This window comes from Ruditapes philippinarum, unplaced genomic scaffold, assembly GCF_026571515.1.
Source record: "Ruditapes philippinarum isolate M1 unplaced genomic scaffold, ASM2657151v2 ctg9409_1_1_1_1, whole genome shotgun sequence".
In the NCBI taxonomy this organism is placed as follows: Eukaryota; Metazoa; Mollusca; class Bivalvia; order Venerida; family Veneridae; genus Ruditapes; species Ruditapes philippinarum.
Genome location: NW_026862930.1, coordinates 14,836 through 34,272, shown reverse-complemented (window position 1 = coordinate 34,272; position 19,437 = coordinate 14,836). Strand labels below are relative to the sequence as shown.

At 31.6% G+C, this 19,437-nt stretch overlaps 1 long non-coding RNA gene across 1 annotated transcript; it reads left to right on the top strand.

Moving 5' to 3' along the window:
- Window positions 1-16,581: 16,581 nt before the first annotated feature.
- LOC132720633 (uncharacterized) lies at window positions 16,582-18,372 on the top strand. The gene is made up of 3 exons (XR_009624373.1): window positions 16,582-16,714; window positions 17,240-17,336; window positions 17,655-18,372. It is a non-coding gene; the product is annotated as an uncharacterized LOC132720633 (long non-coding RNA).
- Window positions 18,373-19,437: the final 1,065 nt, after the last annotated feature.

The window sequence follows — 19,437 nt, the reverse complement described above, 5'->3', positions numbered from 1 at the left end:
CTTTGTCACTGATTACAAAAGCGGTCCTAATAATCCCATCATTTCTTTAGAATAGCAAAGATGACGAAGGACACACTAGAAATAATAATAAAATCTGATAATTGATAGGATGGTAAAGATCATTATAGAACACGTTTAATTTGTTAAACTTCAAATGATTTCAAAGATCGTCGTTAGCTTACATTTTTTCAGTGAGTCAGTCAACATGTGCTTTTTACAGAACATAAAACATCTAATGGAAAGGTTCTTGCAACATTTGAGATTAAATTTCTATTTTTTTTTAAAGAAGAATAACTAAAAGTATCAATAATGTTATTAGTAAATAGTAAAGTGTATTCACTAGTTTTATGGGTTTTTTTTCTTTGTATATGTAAATATTGATAGAACTGTGGGGAAAATCATTGATTATAAATAACGATATTATTTTGAATTATTAATAAGTTCAGGGAAATTCATTTCTGTTCTTGAAAAGTTTTGAAATTAATATGATTTATAACAATTATTGTAAATCAATCACTGAACAAAAAACGCTTTTGTTAAATAAAAAAATACATTTATGAGAAAGACACATCTACTTAAAATAAAGCACACGTAATTGTTAAGATTTAGAATAGATAAACAACATACAAACGATAAATAAGAAGAAATGAATATTAAGACTAAATATTAAAAAACAATGGGGAAAAACACCCCCACACACATGTAAGCACGCACGCACGCGCGCGCGCACCAACGCACGCACACCCACACACACTCACGCAGGTAAAACAAAACTGCACAGTTTGATTTCTAAATTTAATTTACTTATTTTGAATATGAAACAAAGTCTGCTGTATTACATAGATATTATGCATCCATTTCTATTGAAACTCATTTGCCGCTGGTTCGATCCTCCCTGCTACAGAAATCTTATATGATTATTCGGACACTTGCGGAGATGTTAGTAGTAACTGATTTTATTGTAATTTCAAGCAATGTCTGTTACTTGATAGAGTTTTAGGGGTCAGAATATTTTGACCAAGGGATTTGCATATCCTAATGGGGTTTGAGATTCTGAAATTACCTAGTCAAATGATCGTTGTGACTTCTGTATTGGATATCGTGTCTACAGTGTTATGTTTTTCTATTGCAAGACAATTACATTCTGCATTTTGAGATAAATTGTGCCTTCTCTTGATATGTTCATCTAACGCTCTGTTTTTAGCTTGTTTCTTTATAATGTGAAACATTGTACACGTACTTGAATTATGTGTCAAAACAATTAATTGCTGTCTTATTGCCATTTTTAGTTATGCAGACCCAAATTTTAGAATCATCTTTTTGTTAAAAATGTACTTTAGGTTGTAATTGCGAAATGAAACTGTTGGAATGATACACAACAGAAAGCCAAATGCAGTGCGTCATCTTCGTGTTTCATCCAAATTATGACAAAAATGGCACACGTCCCTGTCCAAAATTTTGCATGTTTAGAGGCTCGTACTGCACAAAAGCAAAATGTCTTTACAATCAAGCTAGATATGCTGAGCATAGTGAATATATTGTATTAAACAAGAGAGCCTGTCTGACTGACTGATAGGGGTTGACGTCACGAGTCCACAAAAAGAAGTGTAGACCGCTCAAAGAAAGACCTGTTGGTTTTATTTAAAAAAAAATAACAAACAAATTTTATTATAGCCGTGACAGCCATACGATATTACAATTACATACTTTTGTTTCGGTCAATATCATTAGGTCAATATTATGAAGTTATTTTACAATGTATAGAACAATACTGAATTATATTGGACAAGTACAAATCTGTCAAAACTATATTAGACGAGGCGTAAAATAGAGTGAGATAAAGAATCCCTAAAGAAAGCCCAACAAGACAAAATTGAAAATGTTGCAGACTCGGTTTGATTGAGCCTGTTCATGGACGGTAATGGAAAGTGCAAGTTACCGTCCACGCCCCCTAGCACCGGCTTAAGCAGAATTCAACATTTAACATGAACTGGTACAATTTTGAATTTTGAAACATCCGCAGATGCTTTCATATGGCGGTTATCCGTAAGCCGTGTTTGATAAAGGTATTTCAGATCTGTCTGCGTAAAATGGAATCAGTACAGTTCTCAATTATGTTTAATGACCGTTTTTTTTTTAAACCAACATTGTTTATAAATTTTGACAGATCTTAATTGATTCGATTACAATAAGAATTTGATATGGATTTTGGAGTCTCAAAACAAAAACGAGGCTATAACATGGAGTATGATATGTGTTTGATAAAGAATTTTGGAGTAACAAAACATGAAAACAATGCTTTAACGGGGTTTGATATGGATTTGATATATTATAAACGTTTTAGATTCTGCAAGTGGAAATATACGGGTTGTGATATGGTTTTGTGTGAGACGTTTTGGACTCTGGAAATTAAAACGAGCGTTAATTGATAAGACAAGATACTATAAATGATATCTTTTGACATCACGTGGTCCGAATTCCGAAAGCGCATTGATTTTGTTTTTGAAATGTGTGCTATAAATAATTTTCTGATATGACAGAAGTTACATCGACCTCGGACTATTGTTCTCTGTCATATACCATTCTCAAGCTCAAACAGCTTTTCATAGACCTCAACAAAAGTCTATAATGGCACCATATAGACCTTAAACGTCTTGCTAGACATGAAGCTCGATCAAAGATTAAATAATTTCAACTGTTATAGTAATAGTAAGAACATATATTGCATGCTAGAATATATCATGCGATTGTAAAAGAGTGACAATATAATATATATAATAAAGTAAAAAAAAAATCTTTGTAATTTAAAATAGCAAGATAGAAATTGTACAATATCCTTTTATACACATACGCAATTACATGTGGTGATTTTGAAAATAAATTAAACAAAATCAGCAATTATGACAAATAAAAATGATTAAAAATTGAAATAGAGATTTAGATATATGGATTTGATTTATTTGGTTTCTACCTTTTGGAAAACAGATTCCTTCCGTTGCTTCACATGAGGTTTTGCCCTGATATTGAAAAGGAAAAAAAACGACAATAAAACAAGCAGTTCATTGTTCGTATTTTGATATCTGCAGAAACCCATAGACTGAGACAATCCCCCCCCCCCCAAAAAAAAAAAATAAAATAAAATTAAAATGAAAGCAAAAGACCCATATTCTCATTCATGTCAGTTTTGTAATAGAAAGTTTAAGATAGTATGAGTTTTTGTCAAATAAGCAATGATTTTTTTCATATTCTAAAACAATTATGTAGGTGGTACGCAAAAATAACTCTTACTTATAACCTAAGATATGTATTGAGACGCAGAAGTTACTAACGGAGCACTGTAATATGATTTTAGAATTGCAGGGGGTTTGTCTTTTTTATTATTATATATGTATCTTTTAAAAAAATAACAGAGCTTTTGAAAGAAACTGTTTCTTTTGTAAATGTCTTTAAATTTCTTAGTTTGTATTAATAGAAATATTTAATATTTATGCGATAAATATGTTGGTTTATATAACTTTATAGAATTAAATATGGCAAATTATTTTGTAAAATGTCTTTTCAAACTTTTCAAAAACAAATGTTCATAGTGCTCATACAGTAAAATGGGCTTTTCATAAATAATGCAAAATAACACCTTCTATTAATAGATTTGATATTAATTCCAAATATTTTTCGTTCTGTTTTTACTTTTTACCTTGACGACTGATATGTCCGACCTCCTTACTGTCACACATCCTTTTATAGTTTCTATTGTATTATCATTTTCGGTAACGCTGGAACGAAGTTCACACTTTTTGTACCGTCGTTCATAGTTCATGACGTTACATTCCTCTCTTACCTCACAATTATACACACAGTCTCCCAACACTACTCCAAAAACTGTTTTCAAAACAGTTCCAGATACCTGGCATTGCTTCATATCCGTTATACGGTACTTGAGTACGACGTCGCCATATTTAAATTCAAATGCCGATATTATTGTTTTAATACTTATGAAAGAAAAAACAAAGCCGACAAAAATTAAAATTTGCATTTTAACTAAATAACAAACCGGAATTCAAAATCATATTTGATTTTATTCGTTCCTGTCAGTTGCAATGCCTCTTAGAGAATGCATCTATATGCGAGTTGTAAGGCGAATCAACGACGGCGCACCAAATATTAATATTCCTTGACATCTTACTGATTTGCTGATATATTTTGTCACAGACTTTTTATCATAACGTTTCATAGGCGTTTTCTTATTTGCAATCAATGAACCTTAGAAATATAAATATAAAGTTATATATGATTTTCAACCCTTGTTCTTGCATACAAACTGCAAAAAACTCATTAAGATAGTAATAAATGATAAATAGAAGCCAGAATTATTTGGCTTTAAATGCCATTCGTAATTAATCTGTTAATAAGCAGAGAGAATGTTCTTGTAGGCAATGCTTATCAAATACATGTGCCAGTCCGAATAATAGTGATAATAAAAACAACAACTATAAATAAATAAATACCCCCTTAAAAAACAAAAACAACCACAAACAACCCAAATGACATTCATATTTAGTGTCATTTAGTGAGTTACTGAATTCACAATTAATAGGTAACCTTTGTATAAGTTAAAATGACAAAAATAGTGACATGTCACGGGTCCGTACTCTCAGTGCCGGAAAGGGCGGATGGACCCTCCTTATGCATAGAATACATACACACATGATTCCGTCACTATGTACAATTTTACAAATTTAGAAATCAAATGTGTCTATATTTTGCTTAAATAGGTTTAGAAAACTTCTCTGTAATCAAATTCTTGTTTTGATATTTGCAGAAACACTTTGGTTTGCATTTCAGTATATATTGAAGACGAGAAGTAAGGGAGTTTGTCGATAAAACAATATTTATAAGAACCTGTTGTGAGCAAAATGCTCTAAGATATATATATATATGTCAAAATAATCATACAGTTTCACTGTAGATAGTTTTTTTTACAACGAGTCCGCGATACACTGAAGTGTATCATATTTCAATGTACATTTTCATTTATAAACCTGTTGCTGGGAGTGTAAAATGTATGTACATGTTTAAATGTCAAATTGTTTAAGCTAGCAAATATGCGCGTTTTGAGAGAGATTTTACATCAGTTAGGAGAGACACGCGTGTGTAGCGGTTATTTTTATTGAGAAGAGAATTTTGTTGTTTTGAAGTCAGTTTTGTTGGTTTGTTGAAGTGGTTGACTATAATTGTGGTGATCTTAATTGATCAGGGTTTATTGGTTGTAATTTGTTGTTCTGTTTGTGAAGATATAATTGTTTCATATTGGTTGAATGCTTGGTATTGTCAAGATTATATTAGTTGCTGCTTTGTTTTGAGGATATATGTAAATATTGGGTGCTTTAGTTTAAGTTGTTTTCTGATGCTGATTAGATTCTCCTGACAATATATATCTACCAAACATAGTGGTAGAAAGATAATATCAAAGAGAATTTGCAGACTCGGTTTTTATCATAATGTTAAAACTTTGAAACAAATTTGTCATATAATCAGCCTCATCTCCATCCAAATCGATGCAGTACTTGTACAAGTCAATTATGTTTATGGTAAGTCCCTTATTTTCTTGCATGTCAGACAGGATTATCTACCGTTTACACCGGTGCTAGAAAACCCTGTCTTACACCCCCATGTAAGACAAGTCGCGTGCTTTAAATGACGTCATTGCTGCGCGCCTTTTATGAATGAATTTCGTTCTTAGGATGACGTCACTTAACCGTTATGAATGAAGTTGTAAGTTCATACGCTACTATAAGAAAAAAGTGCGTAATGAAAATATCAGGTTTCGTAATTTCTGTTCTGAAAATAATTGGTATGTAATATGCAAGAAAAAGAATCAAACACCGGCTGTCGGTACAGACGGGAATATCTAGCTCTCGGGTAACTGTTTAAGCGGAAACTCGGCAGAGCCTCGTTACCGCTGTAAACAGTTACCCTCGAGCTAGATATTCCGGTCTGTACCGGCAGCCAGTGTAAGATTCTTATAATATATCATTCACTGCATAGCCCTATTTGTATATAAATCTGTATATAACACAATTCATATAATTATGTATCTCAAACTGTTAATCACTCTATTGATATCACTCACTGTATTATTCACTCAATGTATAACGCTGACTGTATATCATTCACTTTTTTATTACTCTCTGTTTATCTCAATCTGAATATTACTCTCTGTCACTTAAGGTAAATCACACTCTGTTCACCACTTTCTTTACAAAAGCTCTTTTGTATACTCATAGATTTTGGGAAATGTTATGATCAAATAGATAGGGTACTACTTATAGACAAACTCATACACAAAAATGTTAGCTCTAGATTTGTAACAACTGTCAGATCTATGTATAAAACAGTAACATTTTGACAGTGTGTGTGTGACAAGACAACGTCCCACTTTTCTGGGCTGGGGGGACCCAAGTTCTACTTCGCTATTATTATTTTTCGTGAATAATCAAGTAATCTGAAGGCAAACATTAATTCAAATTTAGACGGTGTTATAAGTGTAAATGAAATTCATTAATTCCTTATCATGTTTGCCGATGGTACAGCACTTTTCGCAACAAAATGGATATCTATGCAAATTTTGGTAAATGACTTAGAAACATATTGTAATAGATGGTCGTTGAAAATAAATTCAAATTAAACGAAAGTAATGATTTTCGAAACAGGGAATAGGGGCTCAACGTACGATCTTTATTCAAATTATATTAAGCTTGAACTTGAAGCATCATTTCAGTATCTATGGCTATATTCCTTTAAGAACAATAACTGGAATTGAACTCAGAAAAGACTTGCACAACACGTATCTTTTTCATAACATAATCTTTTTATTGTATGCAATCAGTAAGAACTGGTAGTGTCACCAAATATGTATTTTTTTGATAGTCTTGTAACTTCTATGAGGATGCTTGGGGATATCATGAAGGTAAAGATATTGAAATGCCTAAACCCAAGTTTTGTAGAAATGGCCTTGGGGTAAAAATATCAAATAACAGGGAATGTTTATATCGAGAGCTTGGACGATACCCGATGTACATAGAAAATTTCAAATGATAAATTTTTAAATAAAACTTTTTAATTTACTAACAAATAGTGCAGTTTTTAAAGTATATACATGTACATGTAATATGTTACGGTCAGATGCAGATAACCGAATTTTGGTCCTAACTGGGCATATTCTGTTAAACAACCACTTGATGAAATAGGAATCACAAACGTATGGTCAAATCAAACAAATATAAAAATTAGTTTTCAAAGCATTAAACAGCGTATCCTTAATATATACAAAGAAGAATGGTTTACGAGTATGAATAATTCAAGTCGACTTACACCATACACGCACATTAAGCATTACTTTGTTATTCAAATTATTTAAACTTTAAAACAAATAAACGTTTCAGAACTGCAGTAGGCTTAAAACTTCATTTCATAGTCTTGATATCGATATTGGAATATATAGTTACATCTAGATAGAGTAAATAGATTATGTCACAATTGTACCATGCATAAATTAGAAGATGAATATCACTTTTTATTAGTTTGACCATTTGCAGACATCTCAGACATAAATACTTTAAAAGATTCTATTGCCATTGGCCACGCATTTTTAAATTGAAAAGTTAATGTCAGAGCACCAATAAAGAACAGTAAACAAAGTTGCCGAATTTATATACTTTGCGAACAATCTAAGAAATTAAAGGATGGATGCTTTAGTGTATATTTCTGTGACTATTTTTGTATGTTTTGTCTTTTGTATAGCTTCATTGCAAGTTCACAGCAGTATATGATTGTAAATATTGCCTATATGTACTTTAAAGTTTAAAGCTTAATAAATGTTGTTGTTTTTGTTGTATCTCATTCACTTTATATCACACTCTATATATCACACTCCTAATATTACTCTCTGTATACCACTCACTGTACCTCACTCACTTACTATAAATCGCTCATTATGAATCATTGAATATCACTTTCTTGATATAACTTTCCGTATATCACTCACTGTATAACACTCTATTTATATTGCATTATGTATATCGCATTGTGTATATCGACTCTATATCACACACTGGAAATATATCAGTTAGTATTACTCACTGTATATAACTAACTTTATATCGCCTAAGCTGAACAGTCAATAGTTTCCACTTGATGAAAAGTACACAGATAATGAAGAATGACTATATTTGCAGTATGTGTATTAAAGATATTTTATTATACTGCTAATATGAAAAATTATTCAAGATTAACATTTGCAACACAGCCAGTAGGACGTAATGATTTTCATTCCTTTTTGTATTCAACTGATGATATTTTTTATATTAAAAATGAATGCTGAATATTAGAGTAGATAATTTAATTAACCACTTTATCATATATCAAACAAAATAATCATCCGAATATTAAAATATTCATATGATATCGGTATATGCTGCCCACGTATTTTAATTCTAATTTATGTCCGTAAAACAGTGTTTTTTTATTTATCAAGAAACGGATAAAAAATACAGTACGTGCAGAACGTTTTCTATTCAATAGCATTATTTTCATGTAGAATTTATAAAATTATATGACAGCACGAGGTAAATATATATAAATCGAGGAATCAATTAATCCTATGAAAGGAAATTCTATACAGTAATTATTTAATATGTGTAGTTTATTTTATCAAAAACAATGAACTGCCAAATCAATGTTTTATACTTAAATCAATTTAATCAAATAATTGTTTTCAGTTTGTAATACATTCTGAACATGATGAATTTGTGTTATTTCAATTAAAAATAATAATACTGTTAATAATGATAATAATAATAATAATAATAATAAAGATAATAATAATAAGAAGAAGAAGTAGAAGAAGAAGTAGAAGAAGAAGAAGAAGAAGAAGAAGAAAAAGAAGAAAAAGAAAAAAATGATAAGAAGAAAAAGAAGAAGAAGAAAAAGGAGAAGAAGAAAAAAGAAGAAGAAAAAGAAGAAACAGAAAGTAAATAAAATTTTTATAAGGATGCTTCTCATAAAAAATAACTGGAGGATAACCAACATTGTTTTATCCGTTTTCTTCAGTGACTTTCAGTTAAAGGTCAGACAATTTCTGATGTATAATTATTTTAGCCATCTGGTGTAATGGGAGAACTTTTCGTTATAACGAGCTACTGAGTCGTAATATCGTGCAAATCATTAGCCTAAGGTAATTTCGAAGATAGTTATTATAAAGATGACAGAACTTGGTTATGTAACGAAATGATAGCTTAACATACTCATATAGTTTACAATTCAATATTTCTATTCGTATGATATATTTAATAACTAATACATAACTGTCAAAGTCCAATCCTTGGATGTCTAATCCGAACACATGTAAAGAAAACAGTTTCCGAGCAGTATAAAGGTACTGCTGTACAATTAATGGCTAAAAAATGTGGGGGCCTCCGTGGCCGAGTGGTTAAAGTCGCTGACTTGAGATCACAGGTCCCTCACCAGTGTAGGTTCGATCCTCAGTCGGGTCAAAATCTTTCATGTGAGGAAGCCATCCAGCTGGCTTACGGAAGGTCGGTGGTTCTACCCAGGTGCCCGCTCGTGCCTGAAATAATGTCCCGAGGGGCACCTGGGGTCTTCCTCCACCAATAAAGCTGGAAAAAATCGACGAAAAATCTCGGCGGGACGCTCTAGGATGACCCGACTTGAGTGTACGGTCGCCCATATGGGCTTTCCGGCGGCGACCTTAAATAAACGCAATTAAAAAAAAAATAATGGCTGAAAGACTGTTTTAGTTGTTTAAAAGTCCATTATGCACCACAAATGCTTTTTATTTTGTATTTCTCAAAAGCACTTTTTATATTTGATGCCCTGTAATAGTTTCTAAATAACTGCTAATTTTCTAATGATTGCTAATTTTCCTGAACAAACTTATGCTTCTCTTTTTTAGCAATTTGTACTTCAACAGTGATTGTGTACGGAATCCTTTGTATTTACATTTGCTACTTGTACAGGGAATATTTTCACATTGAGTACTACTTTTTACGAGTGATAAGAATATAAATTGCATTTAAGGAAACTAATTTAATTTTTAAGTTATTAAAGATTTATTGAACCACGGATAATTAAAGCATAATAAAATCTATCACCCATCCCATGTCATACAACGTTTTATCACACGAAATTGTAGTTAAAAGCCATTACCTTAATTGATATGATTGATACAAAAATGAAATATTCATACATGTATCTATTGTGCATGACTATGAGAAAGTAAATTACAAACAAATGAAAATCAAATGTCATGAATATTGTAATATAAAGCTTGCTCATCCATATCATGGAAGATTTTATGGAAGATATTAAAGTGTCTTCCAGTCTACAATTAAAAAACCTATACATTGTTTAGTTTGCTGTACATAAGTTGTGAGTGATACAAACGCATATATCTAAAATACAGCTCTCAGACTGCTATTTTTCTTGAAATATATCCTTCTTTTACAGCCATCTTAGGTGCCCTAGCGGATGTTTCAATGTTTTAAAAATTAATAGGACTGCAGCTCGCTCTACCGTTTACATTTTTAATAAGCCTTCACAATGTCACAAGGGCAAGTATAGGAACAGATGTTCTATATGCAGTAAACAAAATAATACAATATATTTACAATTAATAATTATGCAAAAATTTCAAAGGGAAAGGGGTGCGTAACCCGTAGCACACTAACAATACAACGGATGATGTCCATGATATCGCAAAATAAATACAACATGTACATCTAACAAGAGTAATTCTTTCTGAAAGTATTCTCCCTAGGTGGTGTTGTAGGTGCCTGAATCATGTACCTATAACCAGGCATCATATTTGGAGATGAAGCGAGAAAGAAATGGATCACAATTTTGTTGCACTATCCAACAAGGAAAGCATTGATGAAAAACAGCAAGAAATGCAGCAAGTAACGATGATCAAGTAGACATCTGATGTCCAAAGATCTTCTTTTAAACTTTTCAATGGTTAGTTGGATTTTACAAGAATCGTATCATACTTTTTTCTAGATTAATCGGCGAACGAAATACATTGCTCATCATGAAGTTTGGTAGGCTTGCTAGAGATTAGCATTTTAACTGTGTAAACGGGGAACAGTCTTCCGGTTCGATATCACAGGACCGTTTGTGTAAATTAAACAAAAGAAATGATAATAAAGGCAAATGTAAGTTTTACGAATTGTATTAAATATTTAAGTCATCATATTTCATAATTAACATACATATAAAATAAATAAGGTAGGGGAAATAAAAGAAAATCGGAAAACTTCCGAGAAATGAAAACAACGGCTTACCGCAATGGTGGTCAGAGCGCTTCTTCTCTTTTATGACGTCAAACCTTCACGTCCAAGTGTTCGTTCAAGTTTGACGTCATAAAGTGACGTCATAAACGTGTTAATTAACAGGACACTTGTTAATAGCAATTAACATACATAATGGGATAAATTTAAGTTGGCAAAAGTGCCAAATGATTCCAAATACTTATTGTTAAGCAGCGTAATAATATTGCCTAACTTTAAACAAGAAAAGTGATCGTATAGTGTTTCAAAAGTGATCGTATAGTGTTTCAAAAGTGATTGTAAAGTATCAGTACTAGCATAATGGAAATTAAGATATCAGAATTAAATAGAAATATAGTACTTATATAAAGTAAATTTGGTCATCTATTACAACTGTATATTCTTTTGAACATACAGAACAGTAGTCAAAATGAACAAAGTCTGTTTTTTTATTTTCATTATAAATGTAACAAAATACAAACAGTATATAAAAATAGTAACAAAGGCACTAATATAGTTATATCACATGCATATTTATTCATGTCAAATTAAGAGAATGGTTTCTATTGATACGTGGGACTTAAAACAAGTAGTTATATTTTAAGTCCCAGATAAATACTAAATATTAGACGTGTATAAGGAAATTCACTAACATCATATATAAAAGCTACTTGACACTGATTCAATGTAATAAATAAAGAGCTATTGTAAATTGGTTCATCGGGTAGTCCAATCTACTATTTTGTTGAATTGCATCAAAAACCTTCAGAAGCATTTAATTATTATAAAACATCTCATCAAAAAAGATACCCCAAAATATAATAAAATGTAAGGCTTATCCGGTATGTAAAGTCATATCCGTGGATATGAGTCGTACCCGGTATTAAGTAATACCGATAAATAACTGTAAGTTAAAATTGAAACGGTATTATAAGAACACTAAATTTTGAGAAAAAAGACTCCATAGCCTGCGAGCGGTATGACTGCAATCGTTTGGAAGAGTATTCCACAGGTAGAGCGTACAAGGAAAAAAGGCATATTTATAAATGTATTTTGATGATGATACAATCTGACAGGTTAATTGAGGTAATACCTTAATTGTTTGATGTAACTAATGCTAGTAAAGTATTATTGACAACCTTGTTCAACAGAACTAACCTGTTAGTTGTCCGCCTTCTTTCTGGTGATGAATTGATGTTGACAATGGTCCTGGAAAAGTAGAATTAGTGTTGGTTGTGCACCTAACTGCTTTTTGGACTGATCCACTTTTATCATGCAATACTTTTCATGTGATAGGGCTCAAAGCGGAAAAATCTAATGTATGTTTAACTAAAGATTTATATAAGCAGATGACTTATTTTGTGGTGAAGCTGAATGAAGATATCGTTTGAGAAACACAAACTTTCGTTATTACTTTATTTGTATGTGGCGGCCAAGTAAGTTCTGAAGTGATTCCAACTCCTAGATAAACACTAGGAGTTTAATTGGCAATCTGAAGAGGTTGATATAATGGTTTTATTAAAATATTTCTTCGAACGACCAGCACAGTATTCATGGATATTAAAAGACATCTTCCATTGTGCCATCATTTGTCAGTCCTCCTATAACATTGCAATATCATTGATAGATCCTATTCCTCTCTAGATGACAGTCATCCACAAACCGACGGCAAATAGGTCTGACCTTGCCAGGGAGGTCATTTATAACAGAAAAGAGAATAGGTTTAAGCACATATCCCTGTGGAACATCTGAGGAACTGTCATAACACAGAAATGCACTTACCCTCTTGACTTTTTATGCCAAAATATAACAGCTTATACAGCAACTGATGAACTTCATCTATGACTCTTTCAAATCGTCTGAGATGGTACCAGATAAAAAGAAATTTACTGCAATATTGTAAGTAAGGAACAGTTGCCTTACTGGAATTAATAGTATTTTGGAGTTTTAACGCAGCTCTTGCATTGTTATGCAACTCGGCATTGCTGCAGCATGCGAAGAGTCTATTTAAAGTATGGATGCACTTTGGTAATTTAATTATAAATTATTCTTCGGAAAAGTACAATAATCTCAATACCAAGAATACACAGAACGAATACGGTAATATGCAATAAGAATATTAACATGTAAACAAATAGAAATTGAATGCTAGTTATTCCAATATGTACTGAATAAGTGTCTTTCTATCAAAGAGGGATCTGAGAGAGTTCTCAGAGTGTGCATATTTAATCGAGTAGGCGGATTATCTCTAAATACTTATAACACTACATATTAAGTCCTCCTGAATTAAGGTAATTTATAGACATAAAACATAATTTATATACTTATTATAGGAAACCCATAGTACAACATTAATATCTGTTGACATTTATCCAATGATTTAAAGGCTCAATGACTCTCAATTTTGAAAAGCCTTTTATTTGTGATAGTTTCCAAAAGAAACTAATTGTCCATAGAGCAAACCAAACTTCTTTTCCATGTTGTTTTGGGGTTTAATATAGTTATAGTGATTTTAAATTCGTATTTTTTCATAAAAGTCAACTTCCACTTTGTTTCATATTTAGCTCTGTTTAATAAGGGTGATGAAAATCTTCCATGTTCTGCATCTGTCATTGCAACATTAATTATGCCACAGCGTGAGAAAAAATGTGCACCCTGATCTGGGTTTTAACCCGGGACTCTCGCAATACAGTTCTCGACTGAGCTATCCCCGATATATTGAAATTCGTCCTTGAATTTAACAGATTTACACAGCACTTCGAAATGACGTCTGGTGTATATTCAGTCACGGTCATCTGTTTGGTGTCAAATGTGACAAAAATGTGTAGCCGCACAGGGACTCGAACCCCGAACCCGCAATACTGTTTCGCAGCACTATCGACAGAAGTATCTGGCCGTTTACACATCTTCTTCTCTTATATTAATATGAGTGAACAGTTTTGAACCGTGACAATTATACAGCACATGTTTGCTTTTCCTACAGAAGAATAAAAATATTTATTTCCCAGACATAATGTGCCTTTACAGAAATACACAGTATATATATAATTATAAATATGCATATAAAAGTTACATTATTACAAAATCATACTTATGATATCATCTACCATTTGTAGATGTGCATCTGTTACTAATCATACAAATGCAGCCAAGCATTTAGGATGCCTGTAAGTACTCTTCCGAAAGTTGAGGTTTTAAATCTCTAAAATGTAACTTGCAATTTGACCACCACTTCCATACCAATTTTTGTAACTGGCTTAGTCCATAAATGTGCATAATAAGTCTGTCCATAAATCATCAACTACTACATAATAAACATGACCATTCCATCCCTGCAATTCATAACAGTCTAACCTGTCTGTAGTCAGCAGAAAAAATGGCTATCATAGACAGATGACCACTATATCGTTTTACCGTCCGTGTATTTTTCTTAATATAATTTTTCTTTCCAGTCGAATGTAACGTTATGGTCAACATGTAAAGTATGATTATGTATATCATGCACAGTGTACCCTGTTATTTCGAAACAAATCCATGAACAAATGACAGAATGAAGATATGGCCAGACACATTCAAACATAAGCTTCGCCTTTCGTGGACTTGGTTCAAGCGAGCAAAATAGTAGCAAGCTTCCCAAAAATGCCCACCAAGCCATGAAAATTTATATTGCCCCACACGTATTTTGTCTAGGTAAGTTGGTTAATATTTCTAAGTTTTAAATATGCCCATTCCTTTAGGCAATGTTTATGACACACTTCAGCTTCCTAGCTTCTAATTTGACGAAAATATTGAAAATATAAACTGGTCATGTGAGTATTTTGAATTTTGACAAGTAACTTTTCTGGTCGATTTTTTCATTCATTTATATCTTTAAGATTATAAGTTTATAATAAAAGAAGTGCCAATACACCAATTCATCTTCTTCAAACTCATTTTAGTTGCAAACTTGTACTTCAGGCATTTTTGGTTAAAAACATTCCTATTCCTCTATTTTCGAATGAAATATAAAGCTGCAAATTGAAATTCATTCAACAAAAGCTATCATGTTCATTAATCACAGATATTTCCTTGATATTTTATGGGTTTATTTATTTTATTTGCTTCTATAAATGTTTATTTTTATACGGCCAGGTCATTTTTATGTGTTTCCTTATTTAGTTAAATATTTTGAAGGTTTTTATTTGGATGGGGGTCGTATATCACCACCTCCTTACTTATTTTATTGTGGGCTACGCCGCACTTGTAAAACGTACATCTGATATTCACTCACTATTAACCAACTATTGGTCTCGCATTGATACAAAACAAATATCTCTTGTTTAATGTAACCTTTATAGTATTTCTTATTTTTGAACTGTTCTTTGAATTGTCTTTCAGAGGGAAGGTGGTAAATTTAAATCAACAACAGACAAAGTGTGCAGTTATTTCTATTCTGATCTCAAAAAAGTAGATCTAACATTCATTCAAGTTCATATCCATTTTTCTTCACCTATTTTTTCTTTTACCTCGGACCTTCCGGAAATTGAAATGAACGAGTCCAACTGCCAGGATTATTGTTTCTGTTCTTTTGGTGCTGTGTTCGGAACACTACTTTTGTGCTTGTGTTTATCATCATCCTCAGAGTATACAATAGTTAGAAAGTTGAAAATCTAAACAAATAATAAAGTTTTAAAACGCCAATTTTGATGCAATGCGTGCTACTGTTTGTTTTGATTGTAAACATTTTGTCTGTGTAATTCCAGAATTATATTACATTTGGAATAAGTGAGCGTCAGACTGTGCATATGGCAAATGTAAATGTTTATTACGTTGTTAAGCCAATTTGTACCTGGTGTTAATATTATAAGAAACAATTTCTTCAATTATATAACAGAAACATACCTCTTAATAACAATGTATTATAAGGATGTGATCTTTATTCCGACGGCCTTAAACGTTTAAGGCTGTTTTCTACCTGAAAATAACCTAAAATGCTACCGTAACGATAAAAGCACACTCCAGAGCCATTTGATAAAGGAAATATATTATTCATTTCCGAAGCTTAGTTTTGACTTTAATAAACTGATCATATAAGGTAGATGATATGGCTGTATCTCTTTATTTTCAACGATTCACTCACTATTTCTCTTTCTTTTCCTACGAGAGATATAAAATTCTAATTCTTTTATATCTCTATAGTTATACCGATATTATTAATTGATAGTGTTGACAGCGATGTTTCGTTGACAAGGTAACAGAACGATTGATAGCTATACATTTTATTTTATTTCCAAGGTAACGTCTTAGGCAGAATGACTTGTAAATTAAAATTATCAATATTGTTAGTTTATCGGAAACAATTAAGTTGTTGAGACATTGGAATAATATCACTGGTAAATATATTCGATATGTTATTAAATTTTGTTTTTGCATGAATAAAGCTAGTAAATAAAACCGTGTTACTTTTAAAATTATTACTAAATTGTTAACTACATAGTTTTTCTAGTAAAGGTTTTAAATCGTGTAGTTCTAAAAATATTTATTCCAATTATCTCTTTGAATCATAGGATTGCATAGAACCATAGAAAGAAATAGAATGACATGTATCAAAAACTTGACAACAATTTTGCTATATGTAAGCCCGAAACCAAAATAAGAAATGCATGAACGGCAATAGATCGGGAATGCACTAGGGATATTAACAGTTTTATACACATCACATTTATAGTAAGAATATGCCTGAGTTTATCGGCCTATGTCAGTCTGAGTCAACATGTACACAATCTGTATTTGTCTGTGAATGTCATTAATATACTCTATTTACCCTGGTACATTTTAGATCTGTGCCGGTATTATCTCATTGCTTATGGTGTATTTACAACGTCATCAATATTTACTTTGTTTATATCTATATTCAGGCTGCATTAATTTTATCAAGTATGCAAGTACAGGTTGGAATTATATGTTTGTTAGTGGTTTGCGCAGCGTCCATTCCTGTGCCTATCCAATTCAATGGTAAATAGTGCATGTTATTAACATCATACTGAAAAGTGTAATATTAATAGAAAAAAACATATTCCACAAAAGATCACAATATTAACTATCTTACCGTTTCTTAAAGACATTTTTTCTAGCGTTCGATTCTAATGTGTTTAAAGACGAGATAGATATGTATGTAAGTGTTGTATTATTAATTGTTTGTATTGCTATAGATATGCATAGAATTATTAAAACGCAAAATGAAATGATTATGATCTATTTTTATGACATATATCATGATCTTAAATAACTTGAACAAGGACAATAATAGCAAACATCTCTTTTTTGCTTTAGATGGACAGTTGCCATATGGCCTTGGGTCCCCACTCAATTTTAAAGGAATTGGTTTTAGAAATCCATACGGTGCTATGCCGTTTCTTTTGAACTATGTAGACAGAGATGCGTTTGAAGATAATCCGGATGTTGATACTGACCGGGTAGACATGTAGAAATAACAGGAATGAACTTTTGTAATGGCGTTCTGTGCTTAATGTTACTATTGTAAACATTTTTATTCTTCTTTTAACGAACCCTTATGGAGAAATATATATATGTTAAGTAAAATAACAGCAGCATTTCTACATTGCAATCCACTTGTATTGAATACTTCAAACGATGTTTTCAAATAAGTCAACTGTAGATTGGCAGCTTAAATAAAATTTTAGAAAAAAGGGTATACAATGTATATAGGGATAAATCTTGTTATATGTCATGTCTAAATGATTTGCATATTATATATTTAATATTTTGTTTAACAATGCTAGTAAAATTTGTATTTGATGCTTGTGGACATTTGCTAGTACATTTTTGAGTAGTTTTACGATGATGACCAACGATGTTTTGCATTCGTGCACTTATTGATTAAACTTAGCTTCTATTTCTTTCTTTTTTTCATATTTCGTATTTTATGTATCAATGTTTATGAAATTATCATTGTAGTAACATTTATTTCTTAAAAATGATCAATAAATGGAGACATAAAGTCTGATAAAAGAATGGTGTTTTCGCATGTATTTCGGAATTTTTTAATAAACTGTCCAGTTATACATACACACGTGCTTTCAATGTTTTCTTTCGGTAATTGAAAAAATGCGCCGATAAGAAAGTTATTAGCGCATTTCATTCTGCGTATTTTCGGAAGTAATTTGACTGCTCCAATAACTGTATCATTTATTTATCGTATTTTGAACAGTATAACATTTACATAATTCGGTCTGCTTGAACTGTTCAAGGTATTAAATCATTACATTTGGCAACTTGCAATATACGTAGAACAATAGTGTTATATGGACACCTAAATCCGAGTAGTGTAATGGTTAGAGAGACCATGTTATGGATTCGGTTTTCGATTTAAATAATGCAATTGTGCATTCATTTTAGCTTGTCACGTTACTTTTAATCTTATTTTTTTAAACTTAAATGTTTTTAATATTTTGCACAATTAAAAACTAAAACTTATAGCGGCCAAAACAATTGAATGTATTTGATTTTTAGACCGAACAGTATTTTCATTTGATTCAATATTTTAAACGAAACTCCGTTAGCAACATTTTAACAATTTGAATAATATCTAATTCATTCAATACACTGTACAATGTATAAAGTGTACCTCTCCGTTAGTTTTGCCAGACAGTGCTAATTTATTCAGCATTTGAAGTTTAATATATTTTCACACTATTTTTTCAATAAATGACACATTCCTTTGTATACCTTCTCACTTGCACATATTTTGTATACTGTCTTGTCATTTATCATGCGTTTGTTTATTCTCATGGACTATTTGGTCCTATAGGAATCTTAAACCGGCTGCCGGTACAGATCGTAATATCTAGCTCGAGGGTAACTGTTTACAGCGGTAACCAGGCTCTGCCAAGTTTCCGTTAAATAGTTACTCGAGAGCTAGATATTCCTGTCTGTACTGACAGCCGGTGTTTGATTCTTTTTCTTGCATATTACATGTAAATTATTTTCGGAACGGAAAATATGAAAACTGATATTCTCATTACACACTTTTTTCTTATAGTAGCGTATGAACATACAACTTCATTCATAACGGAAAAATAACGTCATCTTAAGA